The sequence below is a fragment of the Canis lupus genome, chromosome 4 (genome assembly GCF_011100685.1).
Source record: "Canis lupus familiaris isolate Mischka breed German Shepherd chromosome 4, alternate assembly UU_Cfam_GSD_1.0, whole genome shotgun sequence".
NCBI classification, from domain to species: Eukaryota; Metazoa; Chordata; class Mammalia; order Carnivora; family Canidae; genus Canis; species Canis lupus.
The window spans coordinates 88800019-88815299 of NC_049225.1; the positions used below are offsets into that span (position 1 = coordinate 88800019).

Sequence of the window (15281 nt, forward strand, 5' to 3'; positions counted from 1 at the left end):
ACCTCCTTCCTCGCAGACGGGGCCTTCAGGTCAGGCCTGGCTCAGGCCCCCAATTCTGTGGCCAGGGATAAAAGCAGGTCATCAGGAGAAGGCGGGTCAGAGACTCAGCCAGCTGCCCCACGGCCCTCGGCGTAGGAGACCACGTCGAACAACGGCAGGAGGCCCATCTCAGAGAGACACCTGAGACCTAAGGCCAAGACTGAATGGACGAAGGAGCGTAAAGGATGGGGGGTGGGCTGAGGCCCTTAGCAGACGTCGGTGTGTCAGTGGGAGAGCAGGGGACGGGGAGTCAGCTCGACGGGGAGGACCCACCCCTCGAGGGCTCACCAGCTCTGGACAGTAACAAGGCGGGACGTTTACAATGACTGGGCGCCCTACGGGGCTCCAGGTATTTTAAACATATTAACTCAGCTAATTCTCGTCTCTGTGGAGGAGGAACCCGACTGTCTTCACTCTACAGGTGTGGAAACCGAGGCACAGAGAGGCGAAGCATTTTGCAGGCTCTCTGTCACCTCTGGGAAGCAGTCGGGACTCCGATCTCGGTCCCTAAGCTGAGGATCCCTGCTCCTCCTTGCATTCGAGGCCTGGGGCCGTCCCCTGAGCCCGCCAGCACCACCTCTGGCCGGGGCTGCTGCAGACACTTCCAGAACACAAGGCCTGCCCAGTCGGCTCGCAGCTGTTTGCCAGACCCCAAGCCTCCCATCGTTTGATGCACGAGGCTTTTAGAAGAACCCGCTGGCCTGGCTTCCTCCGTAGAGATGTCACTGGCGTCTCAGGCTTCCTTGTCTCCACTGACTTCGTCCCATGTGACAACGGAATCCTTCAGGTGGCCCCAGGTCATTCCGAGAGAATTAAACCGAAGCACGCAGCTGTCCGAGGTCCCCCACTCGACGTAAGTCCTCAGAGAGCGCGCGGCCCTGCTGGCCTGCTCGGAGCCTGGCGAGGCCCGGGACGGCAGCGGCAGAGGGGACCCCCCCCCAGCACCTGAGCAGCACCCGGGCCTCCCCATGCCCCGCGGCCGCAGCGCCACCCGGACAGACTCACTGACCGAGGAGACCAGCGCGTGGCCTCGACAACAGGAGGCACAGAACCCCGCTGGGGTGCTGACCCTGCGGAAGCAACTAGAACAAGCTTGTCTAGGGTCTCGCATGAGAACGGCCACAGGACGGAAACCAGCCAGTCCTCTGAGGGTCACAACACCTGAAACAACAGGTGGGTTTAGGAATTTCCTGTCCCAACAAACCATGTCATGGATGGTGCTCCTCAGGTCACCCCACCTGACGCTGGCTGCCCCTCAATGCGTCTGCCCGAACGACGTCCTCAAGGAAAGGGGGCGGGAAAACCTGCCCCAGGAGGGCCGTGGGCGTCCCAGTGCTCCATGCAGACAATCCCGGAGGCCCGTGGCCCCCCATACATCATCCTGGGGCCCCCGAGCAGGAAAAGGGCGACACGAGTACCTAGGAAGATTTGGTAAGGGCATGTCACCCACGGGAAATGTCTCACTTCTGAAAATTGAAATCAAGTATCCCACATAAAGATGAGGAGGCATCCTTTCCCTTAACTTCTAGAAGCAGGCCAATAAGCGCGACACTCTGCGGACACCCCATGCACAGAAATCCCGTTCTCCTCCAAACTACTCCTCCTCCAGCTAGGGCGGTAGTCGGAGCTCCCGCAGCCTCTGTGTCGAAGGGACCCGGTAGCACCTCCTGGACGTGGCCTTCGTTCCCACACCGTCACCCAGTCAAATCCGAAGAACAAAGTATATTTATTCTGATGGCTGATCAGAGGGACAGCGTCTTAGCTGCGTGTTATTACTGAATTTATTTTCATTGAATTGAGTTTCGATTACACCCACAAAGCTGATTATTTAGAGTAATTATGTAATTCGAAAACTGGAAAGCAAAGCTACTTTTCTAAAGAAATGCCTCCTCAGTTAGCTCATCTGTTTAAAAAATATTAAAGAAATGATTTTCCTTCACGATGAGGATAGCGCAGAGGGCAGCAAACTATTGGTTTCACCGGTGGATCTCAGCCAGAGGCAATTCTGCACGTAATTTCGCCGTCCCTGGGGATATTTGGGAACGTCTAGAGGAACTGTAGGTTGTCACATGCGAGATGTGTAACTGGCACCCGGAGGGTAGGGACCGGGGATGCTCGGAAATGTCCTGCAATGCACAGAACAGCCCCACGGACAAGACTCCTGTAGACCAAGATGTTAGCAGTGCCAAGGATGAGAACCCTTGGTGTAGACACACCTGGGCCCATGCATCATTAGCTGAGTGGTTCGTGGGCAAGACACCTAAATTCTCCGAGACGCTTTCTCATCTTCAAAATCGTGAAGATGGTTGCGAGTGATGACAAATACTCTGCTTTCACAAACACCACCACGACTACTGCTTCCATAACTACTATCACTATCACTCCTCCTAACCCAACGCCTTGAGCACCTATTATGTGTTAGGTACTGTGCTCAGTGTTTCTATTTCAGTTAATCAGTACAACTACCGTATGTGTCACTGTTATTTCTCCGATGAGAAACTGAGGTAGGAAGGGGTTGAGTATGTTCCCCAAGGTAAGGGCTGGAAAATGACACGCACGTTACTAGAGGCCGTGCTATTGCTACTCATCTTAGATGCTATGGAAATGCTTAAAACACAATGGAGGACATCGCCCAGGACTCCTGCAGCAAGACTCTGCAGAAATCACTCATCAAGGCATGGCTTCCCCCCCCTCCCCCATTCTCTCTATCACAGTGGAAAACATTGTCTTATGAGTTTTTCTGAAAACAAAATAATTGAAAAATATCACCCTGGGGACAAGCAAGAGTGATAATAATATGTAGTAAGAGCGCAGAGCGAGAACTCCCCGGTATCAGCATGGCACACAAGTTGCCCAGCTAGTGGCAACGGTACCAGCCGCAGCCAGCGCTGGGGTTCTCCAGGAGGCCAGGGAGAGGGAAGTGATGGTGTGATGTCCTACACCCATGGCCTTGGCACTCCGAGGACATGGAGGACAAGGCCCGACTTGCTGGCTCCGTCCCTGGCAGGAGAATATGGAGAGGGCCTTCCTTTTGTGGACCGATTACCCAAATGGATTCTAGAATGTTCCTTTCCCAACCTCTGTGTAGCCATCATTCTGAGCTTCATCAGCTCCATTACTACTTCACCCAACAAAAGTCCCTGGTGCTCCCTACATACAAAAATATACTCAGGTACGAGGTCAGCCCATGTCATCTGACATTGAACGTTATTAGAAATGGAAACCACGGCTGTTCTGGTCTTGTTGATGGCAGGAAACCATCAGCCTCAGGGACACCTCACTGCTCCCCACGTTCACTGCACACATTTCCTCAAGGAGGACATTTATGGATTGATGCGAGCTGGTCCGTAGGACAGCCCTTGGGTAATATCTAGGATTCTCACTCAAAGATAGTGAAAGGGACACGAGCACACGTGTTACGGGAGTGTTGGCTTCCACTGGGGCCGGCAACCACTGACCCAGTCGCATCGTGGCTCAGGTACCACGGTAAAGGCACTGCCGGGATCCCACACAGGCCCTAAGCAGTGAGATCCCCATTTACAAACAGAAGACTGAGGCTTGCTGAGGGAGGGTCAGAAATGCGTTGGTAGCCCAGAGCCCGTGTTGCAGCTTGTGGGGTCTAGAAGCACAGACATGCTCACAAGGCTGCAGTCTGCCTCCAGTCAGGGGATGGATGGGTGCTGACTTACACACACAGTTGCAGAAGAAACGATATAGTGCTCTAACTCCATGACTAAGGAGAAATAGAAGGATGAAACAGTGTGCACCTAAATATGAAATTGGTCAGGTTCTTCTACCAAAGAAGATACGGAGCCAGCCGCACGCCCTGCTTCTGGAGCAGCAGCTACAGCTACAGATGCAGGGGCAAGTGTGAGGACTCGGGGCCTGTCAGGCCTCAAGAAGCACGGCCGCCGGGATGCAGCGCCTGAGACGGTGAGCAGCTCTGACCCAGAGCCCTACCCTCCCTCAGTGTCCATGGTGGTCTCATCCTTGGAAAATTCAATACGTACTCTGCACAGACACATGTGCACACACACACACAAAACTTTATAATTATAAAGACACGGGAGTTAGATCCTAGACCCAAATATTATTAACAATTTTTTTTAACCTATACGAATGTCCAATAAACTCACAGGCATTCCTTCACTGTCTTGGCCACGCAGGACCCTCTACGCACTGCAGCTCACTAGCATCCCTGTTCTTCCCAACCTCAATTCCAGGAGCTCTCCTCCAATCATTACGATAACCAAATGCATGTTCACCACTTTGACCCAAACGCTGCCCTAAGAGTGGGGCCGTACCAGTTGAGAACCCTACACCGGCTCAAAGGTATCACTACCACCACAAGCCCAGAAGGTCCTACAGTTCCATGAAATGACTATGCGTCACGCTGCATTAAATGCATTTAGAATAACTACTAATTAGCAAAAGCGAACACCTGTAGGCATCTCTCATGGAGAGCGAAAGTAGGAGAAGAACAGGAGGCAGCTCTAAGTGGGGGAAAGAACCCTGGCTGCTCCCGTGCCAGGTTCTGGTCTCTGAAAGTCCTTTTCTGCTGCCACAATTTGGATCCACTAAGACTGATACCAGGAGAGCAGGAGTTAAGCTCAGAGGTCTGGAAAGGAAAAGGCAGCAGTTAAGATTTCAGAGCTTTTGAATTCTAATCGGCCATGTGGATTTATTTCTGATGATTTTCCAAATATAGGGTTTCCTGTAAAGGGGTTTCGTTATTATTATAGTCACCTATTCTAATCCAGGGTGGCCTTGGAGAGCGATTCCCTCGAATGCTTTCGCTTGTATGCTTTTAATGAGAGCAGGAGAGAATTTCATCATGGAAGCAGATACCGTGATATTCTAATTCATTCAACAAACATGTAAGCTCCACAACCTGCCAGACCTTGAGTTCAGACAAGAAGACAGGCTCACTTGGTACACTACACAGATACTAAATCCATGTGATGATTCTAGAATTTCTCTGGCCCAAACAGAGACTGTCTTCATTTAATTAGAACTGGAGTCTCACCATCATGATACCATGCTTGAAGCCCAGTGGGTGGGTGGTCACCATGCTTCTTGGCTCAATGGCTCAATCCATTAAAAGTTAAGTAGGTCACAATTTCCGAAAGTTTTTCCTTCCAAAAATTTACATTTTCAAGCATCACTGCACTTCCAAGCTATTAAAAAATCCAGTAACTAAAGACACAGGTCCAAAAAAAGTCAATTTCACCTTCTAAATTACATTGAAAATGATATAAATTGAGGGCTTTGTAATTCTGTATGTTTAAGTCTTGGATAAAATGCAGCAATTAAAGTAATATCCCTAGAGGTCAATATACTTTGTTCACTGCTACACAGGGGGAGGTTGGGAGAGAGAAAGCACACAAGCGAAGTCGCAACACGGCCCCTGACTCAGATAGTGGAGCTTCCAGCAAGATGGGGCGGTTCTGATAAAGGGACCGTGGAGGTGTTGTTTGGTTTGGTATCGGGCCTATCCACCGTGCGCGTAGAAGACAATTTAAATACTGTCAAACTTATCAGACAACAGTCCGTTATGTGAATGCGCTGGCTCCGTCCGCTCCGGGGCCTTCCAATCCGAGTGTGCCGTGGACAACGTAACAGAGGGATAAACTTGGTCCTTTATGCTCTTCAAGGACCTCAGTAGTAAAGTCTATCTCACCTGCAGCAGCAAGTGCAGAACAGGTCTGTGTGAAGGTGCCCAGGTTTTAAAGCTGGGTGTTATTCTATGTGTTGGCAAATTGGACACCAATAAAAAATAAATTCATAATAAATAAATAATAAATAAACAAACAAACAAACAAGCACTTGGAGTGACCCGGTCACCAAAGCCACTCAGAGAGCTAACTGGAGGCATCTGGAACTAGCGTCCAATACTATGTTTTGTTTACGCAGCGTCCATAACCACCCCCACCCCCCCGAGGGCGTTCCTCAAAAGCCCACACGCATCTGGTCACTGTTCTCTAGCAAAGAGACCGAGAGGCCGGTTGTTAAAGGCTGGTCTCATCCCTGGTATGGTTTTGTGCGCTTGCACGTCTGCTCCGCTTGCAGCCACCTGACCGGGTGACCTCGGATTTCAGATCAGGTCCCGGCAAGACGCCGTAGGCCTAGAGCAGAATATGCCGTGGTGCCGACAACACGGACTGAGTGTCTCCTCTGAGCCAGGGCTAGTGCTGAGCTCCACACGCACACATGCCCTCGGAATCCCGGGGGCGCCACGTGAAGGGGGCACGGTCGCTCCAGCTTACACGAGGACTTCGAGGCACAGGGCAGTGAAGTGAAGTGGCCGAGCCGGTAAGCACAGGAAGGGGCCAGACATGAGCCCGGGGCTGACGGCCCCAGGAGCCCACGCTCTGCTCTGTCGCCCTCAAACACATCCCGCCTACGCTCTGCCAGTGTCAAGATATGAATGGAAGATTCTCCGATCCCCCACATAACATTATGGTGGCCATTTCTGTCTTCGCTATCATGTATTTGTCAGCATCACATTGTAATGTAATTATCAATTTATTGATACATTTTTTTAAGATTTTAATTATTTACTCATGAGAGACACAGAGAGAGGCAGAGACACAGGCAGAGGGAGAAGCAGGCTCCCTGCAGGGAGCCCGATGCGGGACTCGATCCCGGGTCTCCAAGGTCAGGCCCTGAGCTGAAGGCAGGCGCTCAACCACTGAGCCACCCAGGCGCCCCTAATATGCTATAAATTTAACACATTTCCTATGCTGTCGACGTAATGTGCCTGAGAACAGAAGGACCTTCTTCTTCCCTCTTCAGTTCCAACGAGGCTCGCCAAGTCCCGAGCTCCCTGGCTCTCCCGCTGCCTCCTCCAGGCGCCGGGCTGGGGGCCAAGGCTCAGGTACTGCGGGAAGACGGCGGCCCTGCACCCACGGCTGCAGCCTGTGACCTCCACACACGGGTGCTGGTGACCTTCACAGACACCAACACGAAGCACAGAACGTTCGGGCTGGGGGGTCTGGGTTCATCCCGCAGCATCTCCATCTGCATAATGAGGACACGGAGCAGCAGAGAAAGGGACCCACTTGCCTGAAGCAGCTTGTGCACGTGCGGGGAAAACCACAGTCCGTTCCTGCCAATCAGGTTCTTCTTCCATCTCTGGCTGATTTCTTTTAACCCACATTATCAATATTCTCTTTACTTCATGAAACAAACTCGCATGCTGAGGAAAAGTAATGTTTGGCCAGTCCTCGTGGGCGGTGCGTCCCTGGATGCCCTCCAGCGGCCCCATACGCCTTCCAGCACCTTCCTGTGCTCGCTTTCTGGCCGCGCATGCCCAGTTAGTAGAGCCACCTGCGATTCCCCGAGAAGGCCGTGCTTTCTCAGCCACTGACACAGTTTGCTCCACAGAAACAAACCGGTGCTGGTGGAGTGCTCGCTGTGTGGACACACCAGGAAGACACAGTTCTTGCTGTAGGCAGGGCTCATGTGTAACTAGGTCTTTTCCCACTGCTGTTGAAGCAAATAACCCATAACTGAGCGGCTTAAAAATGTATCTTCCGGTGCTAGAGGTTAGGAGTCTAAACCGGGTCCTTACGGGAGCCAACATCGAGGCGTTGACAGCATCGGGCTCTTGGTGGAGGCTCTAGAGCAGAGTCCTACCCTTGCCCCGTTCAGTGTCTCCAGGCCACTGCCACGCGCTGGCTCGTGGCTCCTTCCTCCATCTGCAACATCAGCAGCATCGCACCTTCCAGTAATTCTGACAATTGCTCCTTCCTTACATCTCCTTCTCAGATGTGACCCTCTGCCTCCCTCCTACGAAGACCCATACGATTCTATGGGTCCTGCTCAGATAATCCAGGATCATCTCTTCATCTCAAGATCCTTCGCCACATCAGGTAAGTCCCTTTGGTCATGTAAGATAACACATCCAGAGTTCTGGACAGTAGGACGTGGACATCTTCAGGGCCATCGTTCTGTCTCGCATGTTTGCCCATCATTGATTAGTTTTCTCCAAATCCCTCTCCGCCCGCTGGGATCCTTCTATCTACCTCCAGCACCCAGATCAGCCGCCATTACCTGACCCACACCCACCGGGGCAGACGGACCACTCACCTCTTCTCTACACCACTTTGCATCTATCTTCCTCCCAGCGTGTATCATAATAGCGTTTCCTCGTCTTCCTTACCAGACCGTAAATTCCCTGGGAGCGGGTACTTGGGCTTCTTCATTCATGCAGCCCCATAAGTTAGTACAAAGATTGATGACGACTATCTCAAAAACAGCCATGTGGGAAATGAATGGACGGAGAAGAGGGCTGGGGGAGGGGGTGGGCGGCATGGACTGTGGTCGCATGTTGTGATTTAACTTTATATCATATGCAGATGTTGAGAATCCTTAGTTGTGTACCTGACACAAACGTAGTGCTACGTCTCAATTTAAAAAAAAAAATGTGAGCTATGTTGAAAATTGTCTAAATTATCTCAATGTGGGAGAATTATTAAAACATTTTTATTAACTTTTCACCACCTCGGACTTTTAATAGGGCTTTGTGTTCTCAAAGTTTACTACGTACATAGGCCTTGGGAGGCACTATAGGGTTGTTGTTTTCCAAACAAGGAAACTGGCAGTTTAAGGAAGTGAAGGGTTCCCAACATGTAGGAGGAAGGTGGAGGAAGTGATGGACCTCAACTCCCCCATTTTTGCATTAAAGAAGCTGAATAGAAGTGAGGATTTGGGTAATTATGTGCCGAAGAGTTTTTTGGTGTGACTTGGATCATTATTGAAGACAAGGAAAATTTTTCTATGTCTAAAACTACGTAAGTCTCTTAAAAGCCGTGTCCCCCACTGCCTCTGGTTCTGTGGGGTATGTTCCATGTCATTGTCACGGCTGCCCTTCTATAAATATGCTTCGAGGGGACCTTCGCTGTGAAGTTTCTTTCCTTCTGAAACACATCAGATCTTCCACGCTCTCTGTGCTGTCCCAGAGCACACGGTTCATAGCTTCTGAAGAGGGGATTCCCTGGTGGAGCCTGGGGGTGGATGCGCGTTCACAGGAAGCCTTGGCTGGGAGTTCTTGCAACGCCCCGGGGTGACCGAGGGCACGACTCTGGCAGGGCTCGGCGGTCCCCTGCAGCTGTTCCACTCCGGCAGGGCCAACCCACCACCGCCGACAACCCTGGTATAAAGGCACCCACCCCGGAGCGCCCTGGTCCGGCACTACACGTGGTCATGGACACGCTTTTAGCTGGTTAATTAAAAAATAACAACAAACCATTGCTTGCGAGTTGAGAGCTTCAAGAACCATGAAAGACAAGCTTAAGAGCTCAAAAGTTCACTTCTAGACGCTCCTAAATCAGCAGTTGATTCTACATTTGAAACAGAAACCTCCTGTCTTTCAAATGACCAAGCAGCATCACCTCTTATTTTGCTCTTATTCTATTTACAACCACCTTGTCTTTGGAAACATCACAGGAAAGGCAAGTAGGGCCACGGTTTGTTTATTATGACCGGACAGTGCCTAACACTGCAGATCTGAAAATATGAAACCAGGTGATTCCACATGCTCGAAATTTCTTCTACTGCCGTCTTCAACAGAGACTCTCGGACAGTAAAGAGCGTTGCCAGCGTCTGATACAAGCCCGAGAGTGTCCCGTGGGGCATGAACGCTCCTGGAGCTGGGGGCGGGAGACGGGCTGCACCCTCGGCCCAGCCGTAGCCCACGCACACGGGCCCTTAGACAGACGCCCTCTTCCCCGGGGCCACCTGGGGAGTCCGGCCAGGAAACGCGGGGCCACCTGCCTGGGCGTCGGCTGCTCCCTGAGAAGTACAATCGGATTTTCTCCGCTGGGTGGAAAGCTCTTACAGCCACGTGCCCGAAGGGGAGCACCGAACCAGCGTCTCGGAATGTAAAATGTAAATGCAACAGCTGACTTCGATGGCGGAGTAAACCAGAGCCGGGACGTGCCAAGGCTCCATCCTTGACGATAAGGATCAACGTGGCACGGCCCTTAGGTGGAAGCGGTAGCGTCAGGTGCGGGGTGTCGCTCGCCCCGGCCCGGGGCCCTCACCCTTTGCAGCCCTCACGTGCGTTGCCCGTGGGAAAGGCCAGGTGACTGAGTGTGGCCAACGGAACGTGCGCACAGGTGACAGAGGCCACGTCCTCCCGGCAGTAGAGTCCCTCGCAGCCTCAGTATCAGCTTCTTGCTTGTGAGACTCCTGGAGGCCACGCGACCCTGGGAGCAGAGCCTGGGCTCCCAAGCGTCTAGTGACACCCAGGCCTATGACATAATGAAGCAAGAGCTCCTACCTTACAGGTCGCGGACACTGCAGGTGTCTTTGTTGCAACACTCAGCACATTCTGACCAAAGCAGACCTGAATCATCTGGGTGACCGGCTCCGTGCTTACGGAGACCTCATCGGAATGAACAGACCAGAGGTTTCCTTTTCCTTGAGACAAGTCATCGTGCCTAGACCGCACAGTTAGGTCGTACCTTACAGAGAAAAATTCATCTTCCTTATGCTACCCTAGTTGCTCCTATACTTTCCTAACGAAGGCAAAAAGAACATGTAAATCCGAGATAAACACAGAAACCAAACGAGTATCAACGCACCTTTATACTTGGTTCAAGTGTAATCACAGGATAAATGGCTACGTTTAAACCATATTTCTAAAGTCTTTCTCTGATCGTAAAAGTGATACAGTTTATTATTTAAAAAAAAAAAAAAAAAAAAAACAGAAGAAATACACAAAAATAGAAAGGAAGACAAATCACCCATTATCACACCACCCATTGGTAAGTACTATCCACAGGTTCATGCAAACCAGTCCAGTCTTTCCTCTGTGCATGTCTGTGAGTATACAAGTACATATTTAATTTTACAAATTTTAATGCCCTTAAATATTTTTCAATAAGAACATTTCAGTAAGGACATTCTGAGGGCAGCCCTGGTGGTCCAGCGGTTTAGCGCCGCCTTCAGCCCGGGGTGTGATCCTGGAGACCTGGGATCGAGTCCCACGTCAGGCTCCCTGCATGGAGCCTGCCTCTCCCTCTGCCTGTGTCTCTGCCTCTCTCTCTCTCTCTGTGTCTCTCATGAATAAATAAATAAAATCTTTAAAAAAAAAGGACATTTTGATAGAATGTTTCTTCTACAACATCACTTGTAAAGCTATATATCAATATACTTTACAAAATCTCCTATTGGTGAATATTTATTTATGTTATTTCAAATGTTGTTAGTGGAAGCAACGCTAAAGTGAATAAGCCATTAGAGAAATCTTTGCTGTCTCTTTAATTACATCTTCTGGATGAATTCCTCATGCTGAAATTGATGAATCTGAGAACATGACTTTCTGTAAAGCTTTTGACACAAATTGCCAAATTATCCTCCAGAAAGGCTGCACCCGTTTGCATTCCTGCCATATTCTTCCCCTTGATCCCTGTATTTCTCAATAATTTACTCCTAAATGTTATGTGTACCTGTTTGCATCTTTTTTAAAATTTTTAAAAAATTTATTTATTTATTAAAATTTAAAATTTATTATTTAATTTATTTATTATTATTAGGGAGAGAGAGCATGAGGGAGCACAGGAGGAGGGGCAGAGGGACAGGGAGAGAGAATCCCAAGGCGACTCTGCGCCGAGCAGGGAGCCCAATGCAGGGCTTGATCCCATGACCCTGAGATCATGACCTGAGTAGAAACCAAGAGTTGGACACTCACCTGACTGAGCCACCCAGGGTACCCGTTTGCATCTTTTATTAATTACATGTTCCCAGCTGATTCTGTGTGGCGTATAACTATTAATCATGGTCTTTTCATTTCCACGGTCATTAATGGGATGGACTTTGGAGTCCATATAGGGTAGGGAGTCTACTTTACTCAAAGGATTAATTTCCTCATTTAGATGATAAGAATAACTAAAACAAGGACTCTCGTGGAATTCCTGCAAGCTCTCACTAAGATATCGCATAGAACGCATTCAGCAAACTATCCAAGTACCTGGTAAGAATTAGGAAAACTCAGGTACACTAACAGAACATCCACTACGTTTTCAGAAATCTATACATTCAGATGAATGCCATTGACAAGGACTGAAACTTGCTCACACTTACGAGGTCTGTGGGCTTTAACAAGCATTTATTCAGCACAACTTATCGGCCTAATTATTTCTAACTGGCATCTCGTTTTCCCCTATTTGGGTACATTAATTGGAAATCTACCGAAATCCAAACACAGTCTAATGAAAGACCGTGTGATCTATGGGAGCCTGGTTCTTTCTTCTCTATTTGACTACAGGACAGGATGATAAAACTAGATAGATTTCTGACTCTTGGAGTCATTATCCCCTCAAATAGCTGCTCAGTACAGTTGTTTAGGTTGTGAATTGTGCAAGGGTAATATATCTAATAGGTCGTAACTCACATCTAGCTATCTGTTGTCGTTTTCTTTTTTTTTTTTTTTTACTATGATTTCATTGCCTCCAGAGATGAGTGTTTATTTATTAAGACAATTTTCCAAAAAAAGACAGTGAATTGTGTGGCTTCTGTAGTTTGCAGAAATGAATAGCCAAAGCACCGAACAAAATTCCATTCAACTGTGAATGTGGATACTTGTTCTACAGACGAGCAAAAGCTCGATTACAACTTGTCTGTGTCACCTATTAGAAACTTATATTAGAAATCTATCTTGAATCATCTACCCTTCTGCTGCTCCATTTAATGAGGACCTTTGGCCACATGTTTATTGTACAAACATAAACCTTTTTTTCCCCTTTGTCTCCCAATCCTGTGGTTGGTGCAAATGTCTATTTTTTATTCCATGTTCAATGTTACCATCATATCATTTTTCTTCATGATTGAATTGTTAGATGTGGTTAATTAACTCTCATTCTATGGAACAGCGCATGGCCCTCTAAGATTTCCCCCAAAACAGGGCAGCCTGCAAGCCTTTAACATCTAAAAATTCATTGGACACTCAGGTACCTACTTGATATTGGCACTCTACTCTTCTTTTTAAGAAAAAAAAATATATAACTCTCCACAACTATATTCATGAAATACACTTTAGTTTTAGTATCAGAGTATGAGAGGGCCAGTATTCAAAAAAAAAAAAAAAAAGCAAACTCAATGCAGTATCATAGACGAGCTTATATTTTCCAATCTTTAACATATACACAGTTTCCCACCAAAGTTACCAGAACGGTATATAACCTATTCAAAAGCCAAACTGGAAAACCAAAATTAAGAACTGTAATCATGGGGCACTTGGGTGGCTCAGCAGTTGAGCATCTGCCCTCAGCCCAGGGAGTGATCCTGGAGTCCTGGGATCAAGTCCCAAGTTGGGCTCTCTGCATAGAGCCTGCTTCTCCCTCTGCCTATGTCTCTGCTCCTCCTCTCTCTCTCTGTGTCTCTCATGAGTAAATAACACCTTTTTTTTTTTTTTTTTAAAAAGAACTATAATCACATCTAAAATAGTGATATTAAGAAGCACTGCAGTAGGCTGGCTAACACACAACCCTTAATAGTCCATTCAACTGTTAAGTTAGGTTTCAACACAGAGGGCAGTTTATCAGCATTTAGAAAAACCACGTGAGGTTTTCCTGTGGCCTCATCATCCGCTTAAATATCAATGAAAAAAATAAATAACCAAAATTTTCAATTCATCTGGTTCAAAATCGCTCAGCATTTGTAAGCAGATTAGAAGATGATTGTATTTTTTCTGTAGATGCCTTTCAGATGTTGGCCAGAGGGCCAGAGTCAAGGGTTGGTTGAAATCATTTAGGTGATCAACAAAATTGAAGAGGCAATAGCAGTTTTAGTTGTGCGGTACCAGAGTCTGAAGAAAAGTAGGGAACCACGCTTCATCCAAATTTTCTCAATTGGTAAAAATGAGGACTAGAAGTTCAAAGCCACTGGATCAGTCTGAAATTATGTGATATTTTGTTCTTTGACATTTAATATGCTCAAAGAAAGAGTGTCATTCCTCTCCTCTCAAGACGCACTGGTTGGTTTGAAGGATGATTTTGTATCGCTAAGTCACATACACTATCTTGAACATTCTATAAATATTAACTATTGAGGTGTATTTTCCTCCATGTACAGACATTAGTAAGGAACCTCTATACGTCTGTATCTCCTCTTTTCTGGGCTGAAGAATCAGGAATTTGAACACCGGTATCATTGAAACCCAACCAAAGTCTTTCTGATTTCCATCCTGTAAGCTCAAGAGCAATGCATCCATGTTTTATTTATCCTTGGAGGCAATTAATTTAATTTTGATTTCCTCTCTGTGTTTGCTTTGGAGGTTTTCACATACATTGCTGAAACTAAGTAGAACTTGGCAGGGAGAAGGCTGTAATGTGATGTATATCCCTTCAGGCTCCCTTGGCCAACTTGGCTAGGCTGTTGATGGAAGCAGGACGAGAGCTTTATCATCCCTGCAGGAGGCAGAAGACTGGAAGGGAGACGACGTTGAGGTGTTCTGGTCTTCACTACAACACTGCACAGAGGTTGTCACACTTAATATTCCAGATGATTGGGGTCTTCCATGCTATCACCTTTCTTAGGACATGAAGCTAAAGAGAAGAGATCTACAGGCCATAATCAGACTGGAAGGGAAGTCAAAGTTCAGGATTTGCCACTTTCTTTTTTCCTCCTCTGGTGTTGGTATTAAAAAAAAAAAAAAAAAAAAAAAACAAGGTTGGTCAGGGTGGTAGTTCAGAAACCAAATCTACATGGTAGCCTGAGATATATGTCCCAGCTGTCTCCATAACTCAGCCATTGTGAAGAATGTCACAGTGAAGATGGGAGTGTGGGTATCTCTTCCATAGTCCAATTTCAACTCTTTTGGATACATCCCAGAAGTGGACTTGGTTGACCATAGGGCAGTCCGGTTTTTAATTTTTTGAGGAACTTCCCTACTGTTTTCCATTTTACATTTCCACCAACAGTGGACAATGGTTCTCATTTCACCAACACTAGTTATATTTTTTGTTTGTTTGTTTGTTTGTTTTATATTAGCCATCTTATCAGGTGTGAAGTGATATATCATCATAGTTTTAAATTCCATTTCTCAGATAAATTGACAAAGAAAATGTGGTATATACATGTGATAGAATATTATCCAGCCATGGGACCCCTGGGTGGCTCAGGGGTTGAGCGTCTGCCTTCAGCCCAGGGTGTGACTCTGGGGTCCTGGGATTGAGTCCCGCATCGGGCTCCCTGCATGGAGCCTGCTTCTCCCTCTGCCTGTATCTCTGCCTCTC

General features: G+C 47.8%; 1 protein-coding gene and 1 long non-coding RNA gene across 3 annotated transcripts in view; one reads left to right on the forward strand and one right to left on the reverse strand.

Moving 5' to 3' along the window:
• Positions 1-15281, reverse strand: part of FBXL7 (F-box and leucine rich repeat protein 7) — a 352371-nt gene that overhangs the window by 202491 nt on the left and 134599 nt on the right. The window lies entirely within an intron of this gene.
• Positions 3134-8156, forward strand: LOC111095673. The gene is made up of 3 exons (XR_005358695.1): positions 3134-3211; positions 3827-3972; positions 7810-8156. It is a non-coding gene; the product is annotated as an uncharacterized LOC111095673 (long non-coding RNA).